Raw genomic sequence first — 8,664 nt, 5'->3', positions numbered from 1 at the left:
GTAGAGACAAGCACTGGACAAACAACATCATCAATGTCATCAAATGTTTCTTCGGTCCTTCCTCACAGCCTGGTGCTGACATTACTCTCTTCTACACCACCTTCAGCATAGTATGGTTCTCCCTCCAGCCTGCCCAGACTTCCTCTGAGATGCAGAAAGGAATCCCTCTGAGCATGAGTCTTCAGAAGGCCAGAGCTTTCTAGGCCCAGCTCTTCCCAAAGGAAGTACCTCATCATTTCTTAACAGTGGGTCTGAAGAACATAGTCCACAATTGGCCCGATGATGTAGACTTTTTACCTGAGCCCTGCTGTGCCGCCCCCCCCACTCCCACCCCCAATCCCACGGTTAAACAGTGTTAGGGGTGTAGCCCAAGGGCAGAGCACTTCCCTAGCACTCCTGAGACCCTAGCTTCTTTCGCCACTCTGCAAACAAAAGCAAAATCCTTCAAGTGTAGGCTTGGTGCTGAAAGCTTGTAACTGCAGCACCTAAGGCCAGGAACTCAAGCACTGTAGGAGGACAAGCAGCTTAGAGTAAGCCTTGGGGAAAACAGAGCTGTCAATCACAGGGGCCTTTTTTCTTCAAATAGGTCACCTGGAATGCAGGTGAAGGTGGTCAAACCTAGTGAATGAGAGATTAAAATTAAGTTTTCAAGCTGTACTGTTCCCACAGTTGGTTAGACTCAGCGGGAGGCCAGTTCCCAAGAACCCAGAAACAAGGGAACCAAGACGACTTGGCCAGAGAACCCAGAAACAACCTGGCCCAAAACAATTGCCAGATGGCTAGCCCACCCCTGGACCCTAGCACGAGCCAGCACCAATCAGAATCCACCACGTACCTTCCCCTTACCCCAGTCTTCCCTTTTGCCCCAGCAACAGCACAGAAATAAAAAGCTGCCTAAGACCTTGCTCAGGGCCAGACTCCTCTACCCCTGCGAGGGAGGGATATGAGTCTCGCCCCAGCTAGCTGGAATAAAAAGCCTCTTGCAGATTCCATCAAGTCCGTGTCTTGGTGGTGTGTGGGGTCGTCGCTCCTGGGATTTGAGTGTAGGGGTCCCTCCGGGAATCTCACATGACCCTTTGCTGTTCTATGAGGAGTCAGCCTCCACCCGAATCCTTCCTGAATATAGTTTAGGTCCTAATCCAGGGCTTTGTCTCTCAGAGAATAAAGATTTCATTAAAAACTTAATTTTAATCTCTCATCCCTTCATGAAAAGGCTCCACATACTTGTGTCTTCCTCCCAAACAGAGTCTATTCTTATGTTTCACACAGATCCTTCCTCTAGACCCTAGCCTTAAGCTCTGTTTATCAGCCTATAGAACTCATACTTATTGTAAATGTCACAAGGACTTTGCTACCTTGCTAGGGCGTTTCTAGGTAGCTTTGCCTGTTTGTCACGTGGAAACCCCTTCCCAAGGTTTTACTATACTAAAACGTGTATGAAGAGTAAATCACCAGGACAGACTCCGAAAGTTTTTTGACTTAGGGCTCGCACCTGGGTCTTTTCAGCCCTAGCCTTGAGGCTTTCCTGGGTGGGGTAGGCTGGGATGGCTAAAAGGCTAGCCTGGCTACCTTCTCAAAAATAGGCAAGCCTGGTATAGTGGCACATGATGGGTTTTGAGTCGCGGCAGGAAGTGTCTGCAGACACCAGGCCCAGGCAGTTTCACGTGTAAGAGGTTTAACTGGAAGGGCGGTAGGGGGATAGCAGCGCAGGAAGAGAGAGGGGAGAGAGAGAAGAAAAGAGAGAGAAAGATGGAGGAAAGTACCCATATATATATATATATATATATATATATATATGTCGTGACGTAGCAGTCCAGGTAAAGGTGGGAGCTGAATCCAATGAATTCTGGGAATATCCGTTGTCTTGACGACAGGTCTGTGGGCCCGCCCACATCTGCCGTGCTGGGTGCTAACAGCACACAACTTTAATCCCAGTACTCCAGACACAGAATCAGGCAGATCCCTGAGTTTGAAGCCAGTATGTTCTACAGAAGGAGTTCCAGTTCAGCCAGGAGTTCACAGAGAAACTGCCTCAAAAATCAAATCACCATAGCCGGGCAGTGGTGGTGCATGCCTTTAAATCCCAGCACTTGGGAGGCAGAGGCAGGTGGATTTCTGAGTGCGAGGCTAGCCTGGTCTACAGAGTGAGTTCCAGGACAGCCAGAGCAACACAGAGAAACCCTGTCTCCAAAAACCAAAAAAAAAAAAAAAAAAAATCAAATCACCACCACCATCAACAACAAAAAGCAAACATTGTCTGAGGGAAGATTGACCAAGACTAATATTTCTCCATTCTCCAAAGAGGTTCGGCCTTGTCTATGGAGCAGGAGTCCCAAGTGCAGGGGCGGTTACTCCCTTAAATGAACACACCTTGCCCAGCAGCAGGTAGGCTTTCATCTCCTAATACAAAAGTGCCTGGGCCACTCACTTTCCAAGCAAGCATCACAGGTTCTTTGTCCATCCGTCCTGTTCGGCTAGTGCTGAATCGTGGTCAGATTACCTTGCCTTGAAGAGAACACACAGACTGAACCCTTGGAAAACACAATTCAGGACCATTTGCATTTCATAGAGAGCTCTGGAAACTTTCCCCTGTGGCCTGGCTTTCTTGCAGTTTTACCAAGGCTGGTCTGAAGCTCAGAATGAAGGAGTCCCTTGGCCACTGGCCAAAAAAGGAGCCAACTTTCCATTTGTCCCTACAGCCTCCTTTGTTTTGACTTAGACGGAAGGGAAGCCAGCCGCATCCTCTGGCACAAGAGCCAGATTCACCAGCTGGGGGAGGGGCTATGGTCTTCTTTCTAGGGGTGACTGCTGCATCACCCTAATATCTCAAGGGCTGCAAGGGGGTGAGAAATTAAAATTTTCAAACTGTACTGTGGGAACTTAGCCATTAGTTGAACTCAATGGGAGACTAGCTCCCAGAACGTAGAAGAATGAGAAACTAGCTTCAAGAACATAGAAGAATGGGAGACCAGCTCCCAGGACATAGAAGAATGGGAGACCAGCTCCTAGAACTTAGAAGAATGGGAGGCCAGCTCCCAGAGCTTAGAGATCTGAGCGGCCTGGCAGGAGAAAAGAAAAATGAGGTAGCAAACAATTGCCAGGTGGCTAACCTGCTTCTGAACCCTAGCACAAGCCAGCACCAATCAGAGGCTACCCCATACTTTCCTCTGCCTTAGTTTCCCCTTTTTCCCTAGCAACTGTGAGTATAAAAACCTGTTTAAATTTTTGCTTGACGCCAGACTCCTCTACCCCTGGGAGGGATATGAGTCTTGCTCCAGCTAGCTGGAATAAAAAGCTTCTTGCAGATTGCATCAAGTCCATGTCTTGGTGGTGTGTGGGGTCGTCGCTCCCAGGATTTGAGTGTGGGGGTCCCTCCGGGAATCTCACAGGGGAAGATGGAGAGGGACATGAGAACAGACAGCAGGCTCTAGGGCTGTCTGATTTATTTATTTATTTATTTTTATTTTTATTTTTATTTTTTTGGTTTTTCAAGACAGGGTTTCTCTGTGTAGCCCTGGCTGTCCTGGAACTCACTCTGTAGACCAGGCTGGCCTCGAACTCAGATTTCCGCCTGCCTCTGCCTCCCAAGTGCTGGGATTAAAGGCGTGCGCCACCACCACCGGGCTGACTTAATATTAGGGGGCTGTTTCAGAACTGTACATCTTCCTGTGTGCGCACACGCACGCACGCGCGCGCGCGCGCACACACTCCTTTCTTCATCTTTCTTCTTCTATACTCTCAGCTCAGACACAGGTAAATAACCTCTCCCTCCCCAGCATCCTCAGGAGCCCTGACAGGTCTGTGTGAAGGGGAGGGCTGTGACCTCAGCCTCTTCTCTCCACAGCCCAGCACTTGACCGTCTAAAGCCTAGGCTTGTGATTTCTCTTCCGGTGATTTGAATGAGACCTATATGGTTGTATCCCTGATCAGGTCTGACTCCCTCTCAGTGAGGAATTCCTTTCCTGCTCTAAGAACACATGCACAGATGACCGTGGGCAACCTCTGACCCAGCTCCCAGAAGCTTCTCGGATTTCTCGGACTTCTAGACTGCCATGGAATCCAGGAATGCTTCCTTGGGCATCCCTCAGAAGCTTTCCTAAAACTGTCAGAAGAGGGCGCCCTTTTGCCTCAATTCTGTGTCCCACTGTCTTCCCTTGTACTTCCCCCAAGCTACTTCCTGCTTCAGGGGGTTGAGGGGATTAGGGACAAAGAGGGTATTAGAGTCTGATAGGATGAGGAAGGTGGAGAAGGTGTGGGGGGAGCTCAGCCTGTCCCCAAACAGCATCACAGGCTCCCTCTTCTCTCTTCCCTGGTGTGTTAGTCAGGGTTTCATCACAAAGACAAAATACCTGACGCAATCATATTTTAAGAGGGAAGCTTATTTTGGCTTCCGATTTCAGAAGTTCCTATGCATGGTCCGTGTGCTCATTGCTTCAGGTCTGTGGCAAGGTGGTGCATTGTGTGAGAAGCCCCTTTCAGGGAACAACTTGCTCATCACACTCAACCCCACTTCTCAAAGGTTCCATTACTAGCACCTAGCTAAAGCTCAAGTTGTTATTTCTTCTAGGCTCCGCCCAGCAGTTACCTAGCAACAGATAGGCAGGAGGAGCCTGGTTATTATAAAGGGACTGTTTGGCCAAACTCTGGCCTTACTCTCTCTGGCATCCCCACCCCCTCCCCTGTCTCTCCAGGTGCTCCCCAGCCTCTTCCCTTCTTTCTCTCATCTCTCTTTCCCTCTCTGCCTCCATTCTTTCCCATACTCCCTTCTCATGCCCCCAAATAAACCCTGTATGGCTGGTACCTGAGGGAGGGACGTCTCAGCTTGGGCCTGTGGTGACACCCCCCTCCCGCCGCCATCATGCCACCACATTACAAAACACATCTCACGCTTTCAGTGGGTCTTTGGAGGGCACGTAGACCCAACCTATTGCACTGGATGAGTGACTCATCTGCTCTTGAACTCAACACTCCTTACATGTAGGCTAGGGTACTAATGTCACATCATGCTTAGTGTGTCCATCCCACGATAGAAACAGACATATCCTCGGTCTCCTTCTGCATTGACAGTCATAAACCTCCAGGGTGGGTAAGAGCCCCACCCCATCCCCCCACTCCCGAGTAACTACACTTGCTGCAGTTCACTTACCCCCTATTCAGGGCCTGTTCTTTAGAAAAGCTGAGGTCGGGCACTCCTTCTAAGAGCTGGGTCCACAGAAGCTCTTTCTGTTGTCAGGACTAGTTGAACTACAAGCCAGGCTCATCAGGAGCCTGGATAGAGCATGGGGAAACAAAACAACAGAGACTGATTTGGTGGGTTCCTGTTGCTGTGATGAAACACTAGGGCCAAAAGCCAGTTGGGGAGGATAAGGTTTACTTGGCTTGTACTTAACATCACTGTTCATCACTAATGGAAGTCAAGGCAGGAACTCAAACCAGGCTGGCACCCTGAGGCAGGAGCTGAGGCAGAGGCTAGGCAATTAGGACTGCAATTCCCCCTTTTGTTTCCAGGGTCATCAGCTAATGCTTTGTCTGGAGGAGGGTGACTGAACTGTCTAGCTGAATAATTATAGGAACTTGGGGTTAGGAGGTGGGGGTGGGGATGGGGAGTAGGTTTCTCCCCACACCCCCGCGGGGAATCTTTGTTGTTAATTTGAGCTGTAGTCCCACTGTATCTTTTGTTTGTTTGTTTTGAGACAGAGTTTCTCCGCATATTCCTGCCAATCCAGGAACTCACTCAGTAGACCAGGCTGCCCTTGAGCACAAAGCAATCCACCTGCCTCTGCCTCCAGAGTGCAGGGCCAAAAGGCCAACAACTGTATCTTTTGATTGGAGGCAGAACTTTCAACTAGAAGATATTCTTTTGACAGAGGGCAAGACACCAAAATTTTGCTGGGTAAGTCTAACTGTGTCTCATTATCAGAAAAAGTCTCTGTGATTTTCAGTTAATGCAAAAGGTCTTATCCCTCATCAATTTTCTGTTATTAAACATTTTGTGAGCTACTGGAAGAACCCCACGAGGGGAGACCCTCTCTCAAGTCTCCGGAGAACACGGCCACCCAAAGACTCACAAGAGACGGATCTTGATGCAAACAGCATGAAGTTTACTCAGGGGAAACCAGTATACTGGGAAGGAGCTCTTAACCCTCGCAGGGGCAGAGGAGCTCAACCCAGAGCACAAGAAGTGTAGGGTATTTAAAGGAAAAAATCACAAACTAGGGGGAGTGAGGGGGTAACCAAGGAAACATGAAAACAGTGGAAAATTTCAGAGGGACCCAACCCATGCTTTAGTCAGGAGTCAGGGTCATGAGGAAAGCATCCTGCATACTAGTTATTCTCAAGAACGTGGCTTTATCATCATCATTGTCATTCACTTTGTGATTGACCGATCCCTGGAACCACCTAGATGGTAAGACAACTGGTTTCTGGAACTAGCCGGCCTACATTCTTGGCTCATTTCAGAGAAAAATTTCCATGCCCTTTAAGTAAAAGCTTATACTATTTATTTCTACTAAATGATCTTTTCTTCTACTCTTCACTACCTCCTGCAACTGGGACCTACTTATACCTTTAATTTTTATAGCTATTTTTCTTTTTTCTTTCTTTCTTTTTTTGTTTTTTTGTTTTTGTTTGTTTTTTGTTGTTGTTGTTGTTTCGAGACAGGGTTTCTCTGTATAGCCCTGGCTTTCCTGGAACTCACTCTGTAGACCAGGCTGGCCTCAAACTCAGAAATCCACCTGCCTCTGCCCTCCAGGTGCTGGGATCAAAGGCATGCGCCACCACCGCCCAGCAAATTTTGACCCTTTTTTTTTCTTAAAGATGTTTTTATTTATTTTATGTATGTAAGCACACTGTGGCTGTCTTTAGACACACCAGAAGAAGGCATCAGATCTCATTACAGATGCTTGTGAGCCACCATGTGGTTGCTGGGATTTGAACTCAGGACCTTTGAAAGAGCAGTCAGTGCTCTTAACCTCTGATAAGTGATATAACTATTTTTCTATTATCTGGAGCTGACTGGGAAGCAAAGGAAAACTTTTTAGCAGTTGTGTTTAATTCCTTTAAGAAGAATCTTAGCAAAAGTTGATTAAAGTTTCTTTGGTCAGTATTGAAAAGAAGGGAAAATTTGTTCTGTCCAAGCTGAAGTGCTTGCCAGTAATTCCCTTGCCTGGCCCAGGGGTGGTTTTTGTACTTTTTTTCAAAGAACGGTGGGTTTTAAGTTTTCCAATTATACAGATAGCTAGTTGTTTAGGAGACACAAAAGAGAAAGGAGTGGAATTTTCTCTTTTGCTTCAAGCTCAGTCCAGAGGGACATGGGCACTTCTGTGGGGCTGCTGAGAACAGGCAAAGAGAGGGAAGGGTTACCTGGGGGAAGGACTGCCCCCTCCCTGCGTGCACTCCTTTTAGAAGGCAGGGGACCCTGGATGAGAGGACTGGCATCTCCCAGTCTCCACCCCCCAGTGTACCAACTCTGACTGTGCTGGAGACAAGTGACAAAAATGTGCTCCTGGGGTGGAAAGGTGGTGTGGTTTCTGTGTAACTTGGCAGTGACAAAGGGATTCAGGTCCCCAACAGGAAGGGACACAATTCTTAAGCCAGGGGGTTCTCATACTAGTGAAAGCCACTGATCAATATGGGAAAACAGAATTGACAGAAACTCTTAGACACTCACAGGAAAGGCAAACAACACTCCTATGCCTGGAAAAGCAGACAGAACCCACCTCACTTGGTTCCCAGAGACTAGATAACTATGTCTAGTCTATTGTCTCTATGATAATTGATCCAAAGTACTTCAAAGTTTTTTGTTATCTTGCTATGGGGGAGGACTCAGAAGAGAGAGAGGGAGAGGGAGGGACACACACACACACACACAGAGAGAGAGAGAGAGAGAGAGAGAGAGAGAGAGAGAGAGAGATTCATCAAATTATTGGTAACCATCTGTTTTCTTGGTCCCCCTGGCTAGCAACTCCTCTTTCAGCACTCTCTGAGGCTTTAATTCTCATTGTGATGGAAATGGTGGTGGAGCCCTGCATCTTAAACTATATGGCCGATTGTGTATCCATTTAGCAAAATTAACCACCCTTAGGACTAACTAGACCACTTTAAAGCAGGATGAATTCACAATTTGACTCATTCACTAAGAGCACGGGGAATGTAGCAGGTCCCCAACATAGCACAACTGATTCCATAGAGGAAGTAACATTCAGGCCCTGAAACTCAGCAGATAAGGCAGTACCACCTGCTAAAGTGAATACAAAGACCTAATCCATCAAAGGTGTACTTCCATCCTAGTCCACAGTTCTGGGAAGGTCTCTAAGTGAAACTAACCTTGCTCTTTGGCTCCTATAGTTCTGCTGCTGTTTAACTGTTCTTGCTAACTGAAGTGTGTCAACCCAGAACATGGTTTCTATGCTTAAAATATCACTCTGAAAAAGACCTAGTGTTTAAGAGCACTCACTGCTCTTAACAAAGGACACCCCTTTGATTTCAGCAACCACATAGTGGCTCACAACCATCTGTTACTTGCTTTGGCCTCTTTGGACACCAGGTACACGTGAGGTACACAGACATACATGCAGACGAAACACCCATGCACATGAAGTAAAATAATAAAAAGCAAACAAAGGAAAATGCCACAAGCCTGCTTCTGAGGGCCTCCCAGGGCAA

This window comes from Mastomys coucha, unplaced genomic scaffold (genome assembly GCF_008632895.1).
Source record: "Mastomys coucha isolate ucsf_1 unplaced genomic scaffold, UCSF_Mcou_1 pScaffold21, whole genome shotgun sequence".
Classification (NCBI taxonomy): domain Eukaryota; kingdom Metazoa; phylum Chordata; class Mammalia; order Rodentia; family Muridae; genus Mastomys; species Mastomys coucha.
The sequence above is the reverse complement of the archived record's forward strand: the minus strand, read 5'-3'. Positions refer to the sequence as shown.